A 21,272-nucleotide genomic window follows, 5' to 3' on the forward strand; every position below is an offset into this window, starting at 1 on the left:
AGATGTATTGTGCTGTTATAGTGTTACAGAATAAAGTTTAGAAAAACATTTTTGTGTCCAGCCTTGTTGGAAATGACTATCTTTTGCCTGGTATCCCTAGATTTTTCTTTTACTATTACTATTTTGAAAATGGCAATTTTAGAAAGTTATTTTCCTGCCTAATCCAAAGGGGGGCTTTTGCCAGTGTCATCTGACCACTAATGGCTTCCTTGTGGTGAGAGGTGGATTGCTCTTAGACAGTGGACACAAAGCTTGTGTGTGGAGCAGTATTTCTCGTCCTTGTGCAGGATTGCCAGAGGGTTGTGCCTAACCCCCTTCCTAAACCTTAAAGGATTCCTACTCTGTCACTGGCACATGTAGCTCACACCTAGTACAGCCACTAGTAAGTCTTGATGGTCAGCTTAGCCCAAAACTCAGTAGGAAGGGGGAACTGCCACAGAGCTGGTTTGGAGTGACCACCAGAGAGGGCTTACCCATCATAGCCACAACTCTAGCTGGACTCTGAAAAGGGGAAGAAAATGTCTGCCATGTTGGACTTGGATATAGAGGGGCGCTGTGGGAGAGCGTACAGTAAAATACTCAGGAAGCAGTGCAATGTGGGAAAGATCACTCATGCAAACTTTAACAACTTCAGCAGCAAATGACCACAGGTTTTGCCCCACCCACATGCAGCAATAGGCATACATGTGGCATCCTCAGTACCTCCTTAAAACATGCCTGGACCTGTGAAGATTAGAAGGAATGCCATGCGGTCTGACACCTGAAGACAGACTGGACGTGCTTGCCTTGAACCCCGTATCTCGGAAGTGCCTCCAAGGATTCAGTCATCTGACCTCCTGTTTGAGTTACAGGGACACAAGCTCTTAGAAGGCCCTTAATCTGCAACTGCCCAGATGAGTAAAGCCAAATCGACATACCCAGTACCCCGCTGTTGTCTTCTTTTGGAATGAGTCCTAACCCCCAATTGGTACCTTCCTAGGCCCTAAACCTTTGGCTGGTATTAGAGTGTATTCCTCCTGTCCCAATACTTCTGGATCTGGGACTATTTGCAAATTTCTGCCTGAGAGCCACCCGAGACCAGGACCGGCGTTAAAGCTACAGCCTTCGATGTTAAATTGCCAGTTGGTCTCAGCTTGCTGGTTTGCCCCGGTGAAGGAGACCTTACTCCCAGAAAAGTTTCCAAGTCTGAATGTAGAGGGTTTAATCGGGAATTATTCCAAGCAATAGCCTTTTGATATTTAGGGTTTCCTGGGAACAGATTTCAGACTTTGACCCCTTAGAGCTTTCCCACCTATGTCCACGACGGCACAGCACCACACTCTACAACAATCTGCCATCATCGAGCCTCACTTCAGATCCAGCTTTCCAAACCAATGGCCCATCGATGACCACTTTTTACCTTAAGAGTTTCTAGGCCCTGTAGGAGGCTGGGCCTCTGTGCAGTGTGCAAAGCTAGGCACACTGTGCAGGGGGGACCAGGCAACCACAAATTGGTTTACAGGGGTAAAAACTAGATCACCTAATGCTTTAATTTTTAAAGGTAGGTTGGTCGAGCAGTTAGGCCACTCTTGGATGAGTGCAAAGCATTTGGTGTACTCACATTATCAATCATGCAACTCACATTCGAAGAAATCACTTGAGACCAATTTCTAAAAATACTTCCAATTGTTATATAATTTTTAAGGCCAAGTTTATCAAAATTGGTTAGGTACTTTTTGAGATATGGATTTTTGAAATGTAGGAAAAATAGTTTTTTGTTGCGCAATTATGCACCATAGGAATCAATGGAGAGTCACCTTTAAAATATATATAAAATCACACAGTTGCTTTACCAAGTTCTTCGTTTGCAGTAAAAAAGTCTCTGGAGCTGGTGCAGGGCCACTCCGGGGGACCACATGGAAAAGCACTGCACAGGTAAGTTTAGAAGGGGTTCCTTGGGGTCCTCTTGGAGTGTTGAGGTCGCAAGGAGTGAGGGATCTTTAGGGCACAGCAGGTTCTTCGTTGCAGGGCACAGGACAGCCAGTTGCGGAGTGAATGGGTGATCCAGGAGCTGTCCGCAAAGATGCCCTTTGGATCTGGAGATAAGTCACTTCAAGGGTCGTTTGCAAGACAACGGGGGCACTCTGGTGGGAGATCTGGGGTGTGACTGAAGTCCCTTGACTAGGGCTTCCTCCTGGTCCTTTTTCAGCCCCAGACGGGCTGTTTTTCTTGGTGTCCAACGTCAGCTGACCAGTACTCAGGGCATTGGTACGGTTCCACCACTGGAGGATGCAGTGCCACCAAACTTGGCACACTTGTGGGGTTTGCACTCGTGGTCACTGGTGTGTTGTCGGGTCCAGCTGCAATTCCCGGTTCAAGAATTAGCAGCCAGTTAGTGAAGAGAACCCTCATTGGGTTGCTGCTTTTTTCGTTGCAGCAGAGTGGTACCGCCACTATGGAGGGAGTTATTGGATGACTGGCGAAGTCTGGAGGTCCTCGGGGGTTCTTGAGGTCAGTCCAGTTGTCCAGCAGCTCCTCAGAAGCGACTGTCAGGTCTTGGGTGCAGCAGGGAGGGTTTGGGGCTTGTTCTTTGTGCAGCAGGTCTACAGTCCTCGTGCATTGGATCGTTGGATCTTCTTGGTGCTGGTCTTCTTTGTGTCCTTTGAATTTGATTATCTGGTCCAGGGATGCCCACTAAATACTGAACTTAGTTGGCGTTTTAGGGGGAACCGGGTAGTGTCCAGTGGGACATTTACCTTTGGGTGGCTACACCCACTATAGAGACTACTTCCTGTGGGAAGGGTCACTTCCTTAATCCTGACTGGCTTTTTTCCTTACATCTAAGATTGTGGATAATGAAATGGAGTCTCCAACTCGCAGGCAACACCTTAAGGGTAGTGCATGCCAGGTTGGGCCACTCCTTCTACCCTTTGTGTAGTTTCCAACCTTTGCTCCCACCAAAAGTGTGCAAAGGGTTTGACCATCTGCTGCTAGCAGCCGGCCTGGGGGTCGAGTTTCAAAGGCTGTAAGCCCTTGAAGTTCACTGCCAGGACAGTGCACATTCCTGAGGAAAGGGGTGTTAGCACCTCCACCCAGGAAGGGCACTGTTTTACAAACCAGAGGGACAGGGCTCTCCCTCAAGGTTTGTGAATAGGGTGTCAGGAGGTGGCAGGCTGGACAGAACCAGTCAGCGACCAGTGTAGTTAGCTTTTGCAGGGAGACCTCTAAGGTGACCCCTGGGTACATTTAGGGATAAATCCAATAATGGTACCAGTTTGGATTTATTATTCTGAGTTGTTTGATACCAAACAATCCAGGGTTCAGAGTGGCCATCATATGGAAGGGAAACGCCAGTTGACCAGTGTCTAGCACATGTATTAAAATGGCTGCTCTGTTCACTCACTATGTCTCAGGCTTGGCAAGGACACAGTGGAGTCATATTGCTCATGGAGCTATGCCCTCACATGTAATATGGTGCACCATGCCAGAGGAGTGTCCTACCCATAGGTTATGAAGTGTATGGTGGACAGGGCACATGCAGTGTGCCATTTCGAGTAGGTGTTTTAGGTTTGCACCAGTACAACCAGCCTGAAATGGCAGTGCTGGGGGCATCTGGATTCATGGCCCTATAGGGTGGCACAATCAGTGCTGCTGCCCTCAAGGGCCTACATATAGTACTGCATGCCCTGGGTACCCAACTACCCTTTTACTAGGGACTGATAGTGGTAGCTAAATGTGTGTCCAATTGTGGCAATGCATCACAACAGTTTTAGAGAAAGAGCTCTGGCCCAGAGAACCTGGTTAGCAGGGGCCCTGGGCACTACAATTTCTAGGCTACATCAGGCAAAAAGTGGGGGCTAACCATGTCAAAAAGAGGACTTTTCTCACCGGTCCTAAGGTAAATATTCACTGGGACAAACTTGGTCCCTTTACCAGACCCGCACTCCAATACTGCAGACATTAAAAAAAAATTACTTTGACCTGGTCTAGCGCAACCAGTTAAGTGAGGGTTGGGGCTTTATGCTTTTTGGTGCCATTTTTATTTCAAGCTTTAAAAAAAAAATCATATCTCATTCTACTTTATGGATTTGTGCCTCTTTGTTGTCAATTTATGCATCATAATACAAAAAATGACATCACAATAACAAAAATCCAATAAGAAGAACTAGAGAAGCAAATTTAAAGATTTAAGTGAAAATGGTGCCAAAAGCACAAAGCGCCACCGTGGTTATCTGGTTGTGCAAAGAACGGGTGAAAATGCCAGTTTTCTAAAAGTGCAGATTTCACAACTGTAATTCAAAAAATCGGACTAATCGGACTACCACAAAAGAGGAGTTTTCATTACAATTCAAAAGAAACCAAATATGAACTGTTTTCCTGCTCCCATTTGGAAGGTACAGCTTATTAATTGTAATTGGGTAACTCCATTGTTATTCTATAGGGGAAGCTGGTATTGCAGTAGTTAAAAACAAATGTAACAATTTTACATGACCAGGACATGTAAAACATAAAAGTACTTGTTCTACTTTTAACATAGATTGGACCCTCCCCTGTGGGCTGTTTAGGGCGCAAGCTAGGGGTGACATAGGAGACATAAAACGGCAGGTTTGAGCCTGACAATAGGTTTAATTTGCCAGGTCAAAATGGCAGTTTAAAACTGATGATGCAAACTGCAATTGCAGGCCCGAGACAGGTTGGCAAAGCTACTCAAGTGGGTGGCACAACATATGCTGCAGGCTCACTAGTAGCATTTAATTTACAGGTCCTTGATGAATGTAGCACCACTTCACTAGAGACTCCTAAGTAAAATAAATATGCCAGTTGGTGATAAGCCAATGTAACTGTTTTAAGCAGTGAGCACACACACTTTAGCACCAGTTAGCAGTGGTGAAGGGCACAGGGTCCTAAGGCCAACAAAAGCAAGAATAGAACAATATGGATAAGTAAAGCGAAAAGTTTCTGGGAAGACCATACTAAGGCTGACAGGTATAAGGCATTTTGGTCCATCTGCCTCCGGTATATAAGATTATTTGAGAGGCATTCAGGAGAAGGCTAAAAAGCAGAGTATCGAATAATTGCTGCCACAAACACATGAGTCCAGTATTTTATTGTGAGCAAACGTCAGATTGCACAGAACTTCAAAAATGCAGTTCTTTGCAATACTACTGATGTATTGGCCAATCAATGATTCAAAATCTATAAGGACCCCAGGTTCTTCACTTTGGAGGCACGTTGAAGCAAATGTTCAAAGTGTAGTAGTTTGGAATGTTGAGATCCTGAAAAGCAGCTTTTCTTTAATAGTCAAAAAAATGTTACCCTGATCTTTGGTCAAACTCTTTGGTAATCTACCCTTGAACCCTGTTTCCTGTGTGATTTTTAAATACATTCATGTGCTGTCAGCCCACAATTCTTTAGTTATAGTAAAACCACTTAACTATAAAAAATAAAGGAGGTAAATATACTTTACAAGAAGGCAGGACTTACAGGATAACCACCTAATCCACCAAACATGCTGAAACGAAAGGCACAGTTTTGACGTGCAGGTGGTATTACATTAAAAAAAAGATCTGATTCATACAAGAGTGGGACATTTCATACCATGACCACAGTCTTTGTTATCTGGGTGATAACTGGTATCAAAGGAAGCTGGTCAGCTCAAGAGGAACAATAAAGGATAAAGGGCCCTCTATCTAGGACATCATTCCAGAACCAGGACTGCAATGTTGATCTCATAATTGACCAGAAACTTTCAACACTAGGGGAAAGAAGAGAGAATGCAAAAAAAGACTCTAAATGATACACCATCTTTAAAATGTCCTTACAGAAAAGTTTCCAGATTAGGTTCCTGTAATGAAGTAGGAAAAAATCCTCTTTGAAGCTTTCACATGAATACCTTGGGAGTAAAAGTTTGTTGGTGAATTCCTAGACCAAGAGGCGACAAGGGCTCTTGATTAAACAGTTGTTTTCTTATTTAGTAATTATAACAGGTAAAAGGTTATGATTGATTCATAAAGAGAAGGAATCAAACTCACCAGAAAAACTGGCTAGAAAAAGGCAAGATTTTCATTTAAGATAATTGAATACCAAATAAATCATAACATGCTTAGTATTCAAAATGAGCTAGTTTATTAAATAAGGTGTAAGACATTGGAATATTGGTTGTAAAGGGTGACAGACCCACTTCAAATAATCACAAACCTGGTCACAGAAAACCAACAACAAAAGTCATCCTGGGCTTACCCTCTGGCAGCTTGCCACACAAGCAGTCAGGCTTAACTTAGAGGCAATGTGGCAAAGCATTTGTGCCTTACTCAACCAGCAATAAAGTGAAAACAGAACGCAAGACTAATCCCAAACCAAGATAGAAAAACAGAGGATAATTTAATAATTAAAATGGCACTAAAATGACAAAAAACAATCAGTATAACAGAAGTAAAGAAGTTTCAAGTTTAAGATTAAAAATAGTGCAAAAAGTGGCATGTGCCATCTACGGGTATCTGGCTGCCCACCAGTCCAGGATAAAGTCAAAGATTCAGGCTAACCACAATGGCATTCGGGCAGAATACAGGGTCAGGTTCGGCCCGCTGGGAGCTGTACCTACCAACCTTGGTGTAGATGCTGCGTGGTGCAGCGATGCAAGGATCAGCATGGGATCTGGAGAAGCTGCTGATCAGGAGCTGCCGGTACTATGATGCGAGACACTGCAGTGGTTCTCATGGAGCCACCGATCAGGAGCTGCTCGGTGATGTAATGCAATACTTTGCATTGGATACTGTGAAGTAGTCAATCGGAAGCCATGCAGTACTGCTGTGTGAGACCCCGAGTCACTCTGTGCAATCTCTGCACCAGAAATTTCAGTTAAGCAGGAACATGAACACACTGACTTGAGACAATGCTCCAGGACCTAGAGGACAGCCCTTGGGGGTCAGGTCTCACTCCCACAAAGGCCAACAGAGGGTACCTGGTCAGGTCTAGTTGGGTCTGGTCAGCTGGAAAGCAGGAAAGTCCTCTGGAAGCTTGTGTTTCTCTAGCGCAAATAGGAAGTTAGTCAAATGACCCCTGGAGACGCTTCTGAGTTTAAGGCAAGCAGGCTTAATCTTCCTTCTTAGACAGCAGGGCAGTCTTTCTGAATCTTCTCACTTCCAGGAATGTTCTAATTTCAGGTTCTAGGATCTTACAATTGTGCCAGGTACTATGAGGTGGGTGGAGAAAAAACATTTGTCTAACTAAAACTGGCTCTGGTTACTTCCCTCCTTTTCCACTGAGTTTAAATCCAGCCTGGCTAGTGACAAAGAGCAGGCATGTCCATGTGTGAGCTGCGTATGCCGGTGACAGGGGTAGGTTTCTTCTGAAACCAGAACAGCTGGGTACAGCCTACCCTTTGAAGTGCAATCCGGGCAGGGACACAGATTCCCCCACCACCCCAAGCCATCCTGTCAGAAAGATACTCACGTCTCCACACCCAGGCCCTTTGTCCACTGTCTTGCCCTAATATGCATTTCCCAGAGGGGGCTATTAACAGTCCCAGAAGCAACTAGCCACTCAAAGAAAGGCCCTGGAAACTTTAGGCAGGGAAATGCCAACTTTTTTAAAAGTGACATTTCCCAAATCAATTTAAAATCAAACTTTACAGTTAAAAGGATTTAAATTACAATGAGTGGAAGCAGTATTTCTCTAGCTGTCCCAGATTGAATTTAGCACTTATTAAAATTAATAAGGTAAACCAGCTATGGTCTGTGGGAGGCCATCATTGCCACAGTGAAAAATGACATTGGAGGTTTTTCACTTCAATGCCAAGACATGTAGAAGATTAAATATACATGTCCTACTTTTAAATAAACTGCACATAGCCCTACAAACCTTTAGGGCTTTCCTTAGGGGTGACTTATAAGTATTGAAAAATAAGGTTAATGCTTGGCAAGGGGTTATTTAGCTGGGCTGAATTGACAGTTTAAATCTGCAGTGAAGCCTGCAACCACAGAACTGGGACATGCTTTAGACAGTTACTTTGGTGGGTGGCACAATGAGTGTTGTAGCTCACTAGTAGTGTTTAATTTACAGGCCCTTGATACAGGTAGTACCATATGCTAGGGACAGATAAGTAAATTAAAAAATTAAATGTGCTGATCAGATGGAAACCAATTTTATCATGTTTAAAGGAAAGAGCACACACTTCATCACTGGGTGGCAGGATTAAAGAGTCCTAATGCCAACTAAAATGGTTTCAGTACCAGAAAGCAAAAATCCGAGGAAAATACCAAGCAAAAAGATGGAGATTTCCAACAAGGAGCAGGATTTATAGTGAATGAAGGCCTTTAATAGCAACCAATGTGCCTCCCAGGCAATAGTCAAGAACTGCTTGTATATGTGCAAAGAAAATTAAGCAGCACAGACCAAAAGTGCATTACCCCATCAATACACATCAGCACAAAGAAGCACAGTTGTGTGTTATGATGATGTAACTGATATTTAACCCAATTAATGGGAAGAGTTGTATGAAGAGGTGAGGTAACTATGACTGCTGTAGATCACATAACTACCTAATCATATTGGCTAAAGACTGGATCTTGCGTGTTGCCCAAGCCTTCCATCATAACTATTCAAATTCATCAAAGGGCTGAAAAGGTGTGAAAAAAGTACCTGTAGTGGGATGTATTTTGCGGTAAAAACCACAGTGGTCTTCGGTATAAAACACTGCTGACCGTTATTAATGATATCAGGGCCTTCTGCTTGGAAGCATCCATCTACTGATGCCTATTTAATGAAGATTAATTTGCTTTACTGTTTTCAGTTATGCAGCACAGAGAAAATCCCTCCTCATCACAGTACAACAGTGGTTCCCAAACTGTGCACCACAGCACTCCTGTGTGCAGTCAAAACAAGCCTGGGGCACCGCACACCAAGCACAGAGTTCAGGAACCACTGGGCCTTAAATAGAAAGTGTTTATGGCTTGCGTTTATTGCCGTAGAGAACGAGATTTAACAGTGACCTGAAGATGACCTGTAAGCTAAGACGGAAAGCCAATGACAGAAGCACAGTGCACTGCAACTTGTTTCGGTGTGAAGTTGGCCTTGTAGCACTAGACCATGGGTGTAGGAAGTGTGGCGGATGTGGGGGATTTATCCCCCCCAGATTTTGGAGTCGAGGGGACACGAGGGACAGGTGTTGGGGGACGCAGGTCACACCAAGAAATCCTGCAGCACGGACCATGCAAAATGGCCATCCCTCCTAACCTCTGAATCCAAGCAATAACGCTTCGCAAAAGTATGGAGGGAAGCCCAAGTTGCGGCCTTGCAAATATCAACCACAGGAACACCTCTAGCCAAAGCCGTAGAGGCTGACTTAGCCCTGGTGGAATGGGTTCTAATTCCAACAGGAGGAACCTTCTTTGCCAAAAAATAACACATTTTTATGCAAAGAATGACCCACCTGGATAGTGTTCTCTTGTGGACCGCCTTGCCCTTCCTCTTCCCCACGTAGCCGATGAAGAGCTGATCTTCCACTCGGAACTCTCTCGTTCTGTCAACGTAGAAGCTTAAAGCTTTTAGGGTCAAGCCGATGCAGTCTCTCCTCTTCTTTCGATGGTTGGGGAGGAGGATAAAAAGATGAGAGCCTAATAGACTGCCCTAAATGGAAGGGTGTAACAACCTTCCGTAGGAAAGCCACCCTGGTCCTCAGCACCACTTTGTCCGCATGGAAGGAAGTGAAAGGGGGTTTAACGCTAAGCGCTTGAAGTTCACTCACTCGCCTAGCTGATGTGATGGCTACAAGAAAAACAGTTAATACTAAAAACCATAAGGGGTATGAATGTAAAGGCTCAAACGGTGAACCCATGAAGAATGTGTGTACTAAATTCAGATCCCATTGAGGCATAATAAAAGGAGAGGGAGGGAACTTATTAGTAAGACCATTCAAGAACTTTACAACTATAGGGGATTTAAACAAAGAGGGTTGATCAGGAAGGCACAGAAAGGCCGACAGCCCGACAAATAGCCCTTAACAGTCGCAACTGCACAACCCCTCTGCTCCAAGCACAACGCAAATAATAAAATGTCCGACAAATGGGCACGTAAGGGATCAATTTGTTTCTCTCCACACCAAGCCACAAATTTTGCCCATCTGCCAGAATAGATTTATTTGGTGGAGTGTCGCCTGGCCGATAAAATAACGTTCACCACTTCTGGCAGGAGAGAAAAGGAACTCCGATTGCCCCGTTCAATCTCCAGGCATGCAGGTGCAGACTCTGGAGGTGGGGGTGTAGAATCTGCCCCTGCGACTGCAAGAGGAGGTCTGCCCTGTGAGGGAGACTGAGCAGAGGGCACAGTGAGAGTTGGAGAAGATCCGAGTACCACACCCTTCGTGGCCAATCTGGAGCTATTAAAATGACTTGTGCCCGGTCTTGGCGAATCTTCCTCAGAACCAGAGGAATCAAGGGTATGGGGGGAAACGCGTAAAGCAATTGGCCGTGCAAGGGCATCTGAAACGCGTCCCCCAATGCCCCTTGCACCGGATACTGGAGGCTTCAGAACTACGGGCAGTGCGCGTTCTCCCGAGTGGCAAAGAGGTCTACCTGAAGAAATCCCCACATCCGGAAGATAGTGGAGAAGCCACTAGTGATCCACTGAGAAGTGTCAACTGAGACTGTCCGCACTTACGTTTTGAACTCCGGCCAGATGGTTTGCTACCACGCAAACCTGATGGGTCGGTGCCCAGGACCAAAGCTGCAGAGCTTCTCTGCAGAGAAGGTACGACCCTACTCCTCCCTGCTTGTTGATGTACCACATCGCGGTAGTGTTGTCCGTCAGAAGCTGGACTGACGGACCGCGAAGGGATGGGAGGAAGGCCTTGAGAGCTAAACGTATTGACGGCAATTCCAACAGATTGATGTGAAACATCTGTTCCACTGGAGACCAACGACCTTTGATCTCCAGGTCCCCCAGATGAGCTGCCCAGCCTAAAGTGGAAGCATCCATTATCACCGTGGTCACCGGAGGCGGCAGTGAAAACGGCCTTCCTTTGGAAAGATTGCCGTTCACAGCCCACCATCGTAGATCCGCTGCAGTGTCTCTGGAGATCTTTAACGACTCCTCGAGATCCCCTTTGTGTTGAAACCACTGCCTGCGGAGGCACCACTGAAGAGCCCTCATGTGCCAGCGTGCATGAGTGACCAACAGAATGCATGAGGCAAACAGACCGAGCAGACAAAGGACCTTGAGGACTGGAGCAACCGCTCCACTTTGAAACATTGGAATCAATGCCTGAATGACCTGAATTCGCTGACGTGGAGGAAAGGTCAGATTCAACGTTGTGTCCAGTACAGCCCCTATGAACAGGAGCAGTTGAGGGCTCCAGGTGAGATTTGGGCACGTTTATCGAGAAGCCCAGATCGAACAACAACCGGGTAGTCATCTGCAGATGAAGCAACACGAGCTCTGGGGACTTGGCTTTGATCAACCAATCGTCCTGAGATGCACTGCAGCCACTGCCATCACGTTCGTGAAGACTCGAGGCGCGGAAGTAAGACCAAAAGGAAGGACCGCAAACTGATACTGTTGCAACCCCACCACAAACCGGAGATACTTCCTGTGCGACTTGAGAATAGGGATGTGAAAGTACGCATCCTGCAAGTCGACACACACCATCCAATCTTCTTCGTTCAACGCCAAAAGCACCTGCGCTAGGGTCAGCATTTTGAACTTCTACTGCTTGAGGAACCAGTTCAAAACCCTCAGGTCCAGGATAGGCTTCAAGCGACCATCCTTCTTGGGGATCAGGAAATATCTTGAATAACAAACCTGACCCCTTTCCTGCTCTGGAACCAACTCCCCCACACCTTTTAATAGGGTCTGAACTTCCTGTTGCAACAACAGGCGATGGTCTTCTGTGCAAAAGGAGGGACAGGGAGGGATGGAAGGCGATAACTCCCTAAAGGGAAGTGCATAACCTTTCTCCACAATATTGATGACCCAGGAATCCAATGTGATCAGCTTCCACATGCGGAGAAAATGAAACAACCTTTCCCCTTACAGGAGAAGTATGGGATGGAATGGACGGAGGACTAAGGCTGCTTTCCCTGTTGCACCCCCCCAAGAGGAAGAGGCAGGGTGCTGCTGGGTGGCTCCTCTGGTTCGAACTCTACCCCTCCCTCTAAATGACCTATAGGGAAGCGTAGATGGTTGTTGGCCTGCAGGCTGGAGTCTCCCCCAAAAGGAAGAGCCTCGTCCAAACCCCCTGAACCTTCTGAATGACCTGAACGGGTGGTGGTTGAAGCCTGCAAGCCTAGGGACTTAGCGGTAGCCCTACTCTATTTGAAGCGCTCTAAGGCAGAGTCAGCCTTCGAACCAAATAGCTTCTCTCCATCAAATGGCAAGTCTAAAAGAGTCGTTTGCACATCAGATGAAAAACCAGGCGATCTCAACCAAGCATGTCTCCTGGTTGCAATGGATGTCCCCATCGCTCTGGCCACCGAATCCGCAGTATCTAACCCTGACTGAATAACCTGAGTCGCTGCCGCTTGTGCATCAGCCAAAAGATCCCATATGTCCTGGGGCAAATCTGGCATCTCAGCCTTAGCCGCATCCATCAAGGCATGGATATATCTTCCTAACACACAAGTAGCGTTAGCAGACTTCAGGGCCATGCTGCAAGATGAAAGATCTTCTTGGCAGACTGCTCCATCCTTTTCGACTCCCTGTCTGATGGAGCCCCAGGGAACGAACCAGGAGCTGAGCGCGAGGAGCAGGATGCCTGAACCACCAGATTCTCCAGAGTCAGATGCTTAGAGAGGAAGCTTGGGTCCCCAGGAGCCACTATCTCCTTGCCACTGATCTGTTAACTGCAGTTGAAGACACTGGTTTCCTCCAAACCTCAAGAATTGGTTCAGTGAGAGCCTCATTAAAAGGCAGGAGCGGCTCTGTCGAAGCCGGATGTAACTCCTCTGTGAGGATACTGGTCTTCACCTCAGCTGCAGGTAACATGAGATCTAAAAAGTCCGCTGCCTTCCTCACAACTGAGTGAAATGAAGCAGCTTCCTCAGTGAACTCGCCTGGAGAATCCAAGTCCCACTCTGGGGAAGTATTGAGACCGCTGGCAGAGTCCAAACCCTGAAGGTCCCCCATGGGCTCTGCGATCTCGCCTTCCTCTAGGAACTGTCTCTGGTACTCCTGCTCTTCCAATAGTCTGAGAGCCTTCCTCCTCGAGCGCAACCTGGCCTCTATCCTCGGCGTCGATAAAGAATTAGCCGACGCCTTTGGCTGACGCTGATCTTTAGATTCTTCCGACGTCAGATCCATCGGTGCCATGGGAAGGCGAGCCCTCTTCGCCGGCATCGATTGGAGTTATGGTGACGTCAAAGGCACCGGCACCGGACCAGCACCTTCCAGAGGGCAAAAGGGCATAAAAGGCTTCGGCTTGTATGGAGCCAGAACGCCCAGACCAAAAGCTAATGGACCTGAGGGACCAGCCGGTGCACCGCCAGGAGCCATGGAGCTGAAGATGCTGTACATCACGTTTAAGAAGGCCGTCGGATCCGCACCCGGAGCCGGGAAAGCAGGATACCCCTGCGGCGTTGGCGCTGACTGCAACGTTGGCACTGGATCCAGTACCTCTGATTGTGCAGGCAAGAAGGCAGGACTCTGGCGAGGCTCGTCTACTTCAAAAACCGACGGCACCAGAGAAGCCTGAGGACTTTGCAGCTGTGGCGTCACTGTTGGGCTGACCTCCCACGTCGTACGATGCCGAGCAGATCGAGATCGCGAACGAGATCGATCTTTCCCCGAACGACATCGGGAATCATGCCGACACCGAGAGTCATGACGCCGTCTTTTATGTGAAGATTTCGAAGAAGACCTCCGATGTCGGTGCTTTTTCTTTTTCGATTTAGCCAGAAACAGCTTGGCTTCACGCTCTTTCAACGCCTTTGGGTTCATCTGTTGACACAAACCACACTCTACCACGTCGTGTTTCGAGCTCAAGCACCATAAACAGTCATTATGCGGGTCAGTCACTGACATACGGCTCCCGAACTCCCTACAGGGCTTGAAGCCGGACTTCCGAGGTGGAGACAATGGTCAGCCCCAGCAGACATAGCATGTGGTGCGCTGCCTCCTATCCTGGCCTGAGGGCACAGCAGGGAGGCCTCTGCTACTGCTTCTGAGTAGCACAGTACACACCCTCTGGCTAAGGGAAATGCTCTGATCCCCGGAGTGGGTGGCTAACCCCACATTCATGGTGGTCAGGTGAGGCATTTTTTATGCAACCCACTGCAAGTACAGAAATAAACAGGAAAGCAAACTTGTTCCTTACCTGTTTATTGTAGATTTGCCACATAATGGAAGTGCATTGCTAGCAGATGCCCTGAGCAGTGTGTTTGCTGTCCCTTAAGCCTTTCAATTACTTTAGTCCAGCAAGAGGCCCCCAGGGAAGCTTTTCGGATTTATCAAACAGATAAAATGTTTCATCATGCACTCCTTTTTGGGGAAAAAGTGCTATCAAACCAAACAAGTGAAACTGAATGTGTTATGGCCTGCAGTTTAGTAGTTAAAAAATCACTCCGATTTAAGTGCTTTCTGCTCCGGTGTGTTGACATGGTCAGACTGTACTGTAGGTAACCTGGCAGTGCCAGAGGGGCAGGTTTGACAGGTCAATGTGTGGGTGTTTGGCTGTTTGTGGGACAGTTTATGGTCTGTGAGTTGTTTTGTACTGTTGATTTACCTCATAATACCACAAACATTGCTTGTAGCAAATGCACATGCATGCAGTCTGCCATTCCCAGGGCCGATGGAATCATGTGATTGTGCAACCACTGCATTTTTCATATAATAATGGATTTGCCACATAAAGCATCATCTGCTGCATAATTTGCAGATTGATTTTAAGGAAAAAAAATGTCTAGTTCATATGGTTCAAAAGTTAATAAGCACAAAGCGACACGTGTTGCAGCACAGTGGAAGGCCCTTTGCAATACTTGACTGTTCATCTTCCTGTTGCTTATTGCTGTATTTTAAAACTGGATATTAAACCGCAACTAATGAGGTGCAACCAATACCCAGAGAATGTTAACAAGTGTAAAAATATCAAAATAACTAATACTAGTAAAAAATGTGCTGCATTACGTTGCATAATTTGCCTTTTCCTGACACATAATTTACTCAACTCTGCCACATAATTTGGCAGTCCCCTGCTTGCAAAACACCTACGCAGTGTCTTTACAAATTTGGTCCTGCCCCGATTTGTGGCCCACGTTTTTGCTAACAGGGTCACTCTTCTTTTGGTACCTGGGCCTATTTTCTTTCTCAGTCCGACCCTGCCTCAAGTACTTATGACCCCCTTTGTAGGTCACACAATGAGGCTGCTATCACAAGGATCACTCAATTTTGTGCAAACTATGGGAACTGTGATCCTGAGTACAATGGACATTGAGACAGATGTGACTATAAACAGCTTGCCTCCCTATTTCGGCAGCACCATATAAAACCAGGCACTTTCTACCATACACCTTCCGTAGGCCTCCCATTGCACTTCAGCAATGCATTTTATCATCTACACAAGCTCAGGGCTAGCCCCGCTGCTCTTCAGCAACCTTTGAAAGGAATAAGCAGGCGGGCTCAGACAGCCTCACTCTTTCCCAACACACACCATACTGGCATGAAACACTGTCCTTCCTTTCCTGGCTTCTCAACTTCATGGTGCCCTACTCAACTTGTACCTGACCTTTGGGCAACATGAGGTGCAGGCTTCTCTGATTGCCCCAGTCTGTGAGAAAAAAAAAGACCATAGAAAGGAGAAAGTATATCTGTTTCAGACTCCCATCCCCATGTAACATTTCAGACACATTTTTGAAGGAACTCTATTTTCCTCTGTTGCCACTCTGCTTTGAGCCATATTTACTACACGTTTTGTTTAGTATCCATCTAGTCTTTGCAGCCACTTCGGAGCACTTTGACACAATCAGGGTACAGTAAGGCGAGTTAGATGCATTTTTCTGACCATAAATCCAGTTAGGAGAGCGTTCTGCTTCACAGAATATATTTTGTTGTATTTTATCTAAAGGAGAGGATGTGGTATTATGGCCAGAGATGCCGCCTTTGGAATTGGGAACCAGGTTCGAGCCTTGGTGTCGGCTCAACAACCTGTGACTCTGGGCAAATCACTTAATTTATCTGCACCAAAAAAAAAAAAATGAATCTGCTCTTGTGTAATATAATAGGTGCTCATGTAAAGGTCTCAAGTATCTTTGGGTCAAGTTCCTGCTACACAAAACTGCAAAAAACAAGCATTGGACAAAAGATCTTGCCTGTACAAGAGCTATTAGCTATGGCAATGCGTTTTTGCCATATTGCACACACCAGTGTGGGTGCTGTTCAGCATGGTTAAAAGTTAGAGTCATGGAGTGGGTTGTAGAGTGGAGAAGGGGGAGTAGAGTGTCACGGAGGAGAGAAGAGTTCAGTGGCCAAGACTATTGTAAAATGGAGTGGAATAGGGTGGAGTGGATTGGATTGGATTGAGGTATTGAATACAATTGGAGTAGAGTGGGGTGGATTGAATGGAGTTTGATGGATTGGAGTGGGCTGGATTGGAATGGGGTGAAGTGGATTAGAATGTGGTGACTAGATTGGGTGGGTGTATTGAATTGAAGTGATAGGACTAGGGTGGGTGGGTTGGGGTGGTTTGGAATGGGGTGGAGTGGATTAAACTGGACTGGGACGGGCTGAATTTGGGCTGATTGGATTGTAGTAGGGTGGATTAGACTGGAGTGGGGTGGACTGGAGTGGATGTTTTAGAGTGGGGTGGATTGGATTAGAGTGGGGTGAATTTGAGTGGGGTATGCTGGATGGAATGGAGTGGGGTGAATTGGACTGGGATAGTGGGGGGGTTGGACTAGAGTTGAGTGGGTGGATTAGACTGGGGTTGACTGGACTGGATTCTGTGTACTGGAATGTAGTAGATTGGAGTGGGTGGGCTGGATTGGAGTGGGGTGAATTTATCTGGGGTGGTGTTTCTTGACTTGGGATAGAGTTGGGTGGACTGAAGTAGAGTGGAGTGCAGGTGAACTGGAGGAGAGTGAGGTGGATGGGAGTGGGGTGGGTGGGAGTAGAGAGGTGGGTTTGAGTGAACTGGCCTGGATGGGGTGAATTGGAGGGGGTAGATTGAAATGGGGTGGGGTGATCTGAAGAGGTTGGATTGGAGTGGGTGGATTGGATTGGGCTGTGGTGGACTGGAGTAGGGTGTATTGGAGTGGATTAAGACTGAGTGGGGTGAATTGGATTGGAGTGTGGTGTATTAAGGTAAACTGTGTTGGACTGGGGTGAATCAGGATGGACTGGAGTGGGGTGGGATGGACTGGAGTGAGGTGGGTTGATTTGGTTGCGATTGATTGGAGTGGGGTGAAAAGGAGTGGGTTGGAGTAGGGTGGAATGGGGTGGGTTGGACCACAGTGGGGTTGATTGTGGTGGATTGGATTGGAGTGTGGTAGATTGGATTGCATTGGGGTGTATTGGATAAGGCTGGAATGCAGTGGAATGGATTGGCTTGGTGTGGGGTGCACTGTGGTGAATTGAAGTGGGGTGAATTGGGATGGAGTGGTGTGGATTGGATTGGGGTGAGATGGACTCGATTGGAGCAGGGTGGACTGGAGTGGGATACATTGTTTTGGATTAGGGTGGGGCAGACAGTTTTGGATTGCTGGATTGGAGTGGGGTAGGTTGGAGGATTGGAGTGTGGTGGATTTGGATAGAGTGAAGTGGGGAGTGGAGAGGATGGGACTGGGGCAGATTGGAATGGGGCAGATTGTTTTGGACTGGATTGGGCAGATTATTTTGGATTTGTTTGGGGCAGATTGTTTTGGATTGAGTGGGGCAGATTTGTTTGGGGCAGATTGTTTTGGATTGAGTGGGGCAGATTGCAGTGGGGCAGATTGTTTTGAACTAGGGTGGGGAAGGTTTATTTTAATTGGAGGGGGAAGGTTGGTGTGGGGCAGATTATGTTGGATTGGAGTTGGGCAGATTGTTGTGGAGTGGGGCATATTGTTTAGGATTTCTGTCTTGAGGGGGTCAGATTCTTTGGATTGGAGCAGGGAAGATTGGAGAGTGGTGGATTGGAGTCGATTGGGGTGGGTGGTTTGGATTGGAGTGGGGCGGATTGGACTGGAGTGGGGGTGGATTGGGGTGTAATGCATGATTATGTGTTAAAGCATAATTTCAAAAATTACAAATAAGAAAGAAACAATGTTGGTTTGCAATCTTTAGAACAAGATAAGTAATCTTTGCAGAACAGCACCCACGAGCAAAAACAAATCAAAACATGAGCGCAAAGTGAGAAAATAAGACTTGGCAAAATAAATAAAAGTTAGCTATAGAAAACAAAACTTTACAATTATGTTTGCCCCGCTGGGCACGTTTTTGCCAGTCATGCCTTATGGTTGATGGGCACAAGAAGTTATAAGTACAAAATAGTATCTCAATCACCTCGGGAGAAGCGGACTGGCACTGATTAAGTTGAATCGGCCAGTGCTTGGTCCCTGCTCCACGGACAGGAACAGAAATTATGCTATGCCTGCATTGACCAACTACAAGGGTGTAAAGAAGAGTGCCATGCAAGCCAACAAATGGCAAGGGACGGGCCCCAAGACCTTTTTACTTAACAACAGAGTCTCACAAGCAAGACGCATGTGCTAGCGAGGGGTTCCCAACCGGTGGTTCGGGGGCCTCTGGGGGTCTGTGAAGCCTCCTCAGGGGGTCCGCAAGTGCTCAGAAAATTAAATAATGTTAACAGATTAGGTCCCTAGCTTTCAGCAATGACTCAGTAAGGGGTCTCCGGATTAAAAAAAAGTGATTCAGTGGGGGTCCCCAGGTTCCAGTAATGATAAAGTGGGGGTCCACAGAGGCACAAGGTTGGAAACCACTGTGCTAGCGCATGCTATCTCAGGCTCAACCCTAAAAACACGAGACCTGCCTCTGCTTATGACGCTCTTTCAGCCATGTTCATGCAGCCTCATAAAACTGAAATATGCAGGGGTTAATATCATACCAACTAAGAAGCACTCATGTTAAGAACTTCTGAAGGATGAAAAGCAGATCCTGCAGTCTCAAACCTGCGACCTCCAGGTTGTGTTCGACTTCGGCAGCAGAAGCCTTGACTCCCTGACCTATTTTACATAAGACGGTGTTTGATAAAACTGCATCTGAACTTTGTATAAAAAATAGTGTATTTTAAGAACACCATTTCACCTCAAACCTCTGTGATTGTACAGGTTTATTGGAGTCAGCGGTGTGAAGATGTTAGGGAATTTTGTATTGGGTCCCCGAGGCTGATCCTGTACCCCCAGAAATTCAGTGTCTTATGCCCTTGCACTAGACTTGCATAAAACCAAATGTCAGTGCCCGTGGAAGTTGTCCAGAAATGATGATATCGCATCAGAAGATTGGTCTAACAGGGCTGCGTCTATGTTGAGGCTAGTTTGAGCGTGTGGAATGCAATGCCAGTTTCAAAGGAATCTAGTGCGAGGACGCTCTCGAGTGAAAGGCGGTAAAATTCAAATAATGAGGTGCTCCCAAAGTTCGGCTTGTTGTGTCGATACCATTAAAATTATTTATCAATAAAGAGATACATTTTTTACTTGTCTGGACGATAACAGTGAAAGCTGCAAGTTAGCTAAATGTCACGCAGCTGACTTCTATCAAATGAGATCCTGTGTTCCTTGATACACAGATGAGACAGGAGGGCACAGAAAGATGCAAGAACACTCAGACGGTAGGCATGGGGACAGACAGGGGGGCAAGAACACACAGACGGCTTCCTCCCTATTTTTTTCAGGGAGAAAAATGGAAGTACTCCCAAGGCTGGGCTTACATTTCCCCATTTGCTAACAAAAGTAATACAATGGGAGAAATGGCCAATAGATAAGAGGAGCTGCAGGTCAAAAAAGTTTGGGAACTACTGCAGTACAAGTTCCATCACTCCCCTCCCCATTTGAAGGGTTTATTGTTCTATACACTTACACAGGTATCTCACAAGCCAAACTCAGTTTAATTTGACGATGGGTGTGCTCTTACCACTTCTTATTACTTGTTTCTGTGAGTAGGGCACAAGTATTTTTTATTTTAAAATATACTTCGAGGTTGCCATCTGTACAGAAACCATATTGGGTACCATGTGTAGTGCAAGTGACCTGCTCACATGCAAGAATACCGCAGAGTTCCTGTAAACACTCTGACCTCTAGGGTGGGGGGGGGGGGGGGTGGGGGGGGAAGGGGAGAGGAGTCAGCCCTTTCTCTGGATTCTAGCAGTTATCTTACAACATAATGCCACATTAGTTATTGATGCTTTATGTGCTTTTAAGACATTTATGGAACCCATAAACTGTAAACCTAATAGCAAAACCCTGGTTAATTGACCACTGGGCACCACAGTATATCTTTCAGTGGACTCAGGATACCTTTCAATTACATTTTTGTATTAAACAGGACAAACACACACTAAGGGCAGTCCCATTACCACAGTTATTTCATCTGAGCTGAGTGACAGTGGGAAATATTACTTTGTACTTGGTAAAAGTATGTTGCTATATTAGAAGATTGTAATGTTTGGAGCTCCACTGAAAACAATGGAGTGCTCTGGGCTTTTCATGCCGGTAGAAGCCCGGAGCTCCAACATTCCAATGTTAGCCTTCACAGCATTTGCTGTGAACAAAGACCTCATGGAGCCCGAGGGGATTTCAGTTCCCTCAGGAATGTGAGGCCTTTGTTTAATTTATTAGAACATTCTGCCCTCTAGCGGTGGAATGTTCTAATAGCCTTATAGCCCTCCGCAGCTGGGCTATACCGGCATTAAAGTCCTGCTCCTTTGTTAAAGCTATTAATGCTGTATGTGGTTCTAGGACATATATGGAATCCATAACTTGTAAATCTAATAGCAAAACCCTGGTTAATTGACTACTGGGCACCAGATCCTATATTTCAGTGGACTCAGGATACCTTTCAATTACATTTTTGTATTGAACAGGATAACCACACACTAAGAGCATTCCCGTTACCACAGTTTTTTCAACTGAGTTGAGTGACACTGGGAAACGTTACTTTGTGTTTGGTAAAATACTATACCATATTAGCACAACTGAGTTGACTTATCTAGAATGTTCACTATGAAATGTGGGCAAATCTCAAGAAATAGACATCCCATCTGACATGCCAGTCGGGCAAATGCCCTCTCCTATATGTTCGTGTAACACACTGAAGTTGTCTCTCCATGTATGTGAGAGGTCTGCATACATTTGTTTTAAGGGTTTTTGAGCCAA

The 21,272-nt window shown here is 46.2% G+C and overlaps 1 protein-coding gene across 1 annotated transcript in view; it reads right to left on the bottom strand.

Annotated features, from left to right (window-relative positions):
• The window catches only part of OCA2 (OCA2 melanosomal transmembrane protein), an 866,379-nt gene that overhangs the window by 228,950 nt on the left and 616,157 nt on the right, over window positions 1–21,272 (bottom strand). The window lies entirely within an intron of this gene.

This window comes from Pleurodeles waltl, chromosome 8 (genome assembly GCF_031143425.1).
Source record: "Pleurodeles waltl isolate 20211129_DDA chromosome 8, aPleWal1.hap1.20221129, whole genome shotgun sequence".
Classification (NCBI taxonomy): domain Eukaryota; kingdom Metazoa; phylum Chordata; class Amphibia; order Caudata; family Salamandridae; genus Pleurodeles; species Pleurodeles waltl.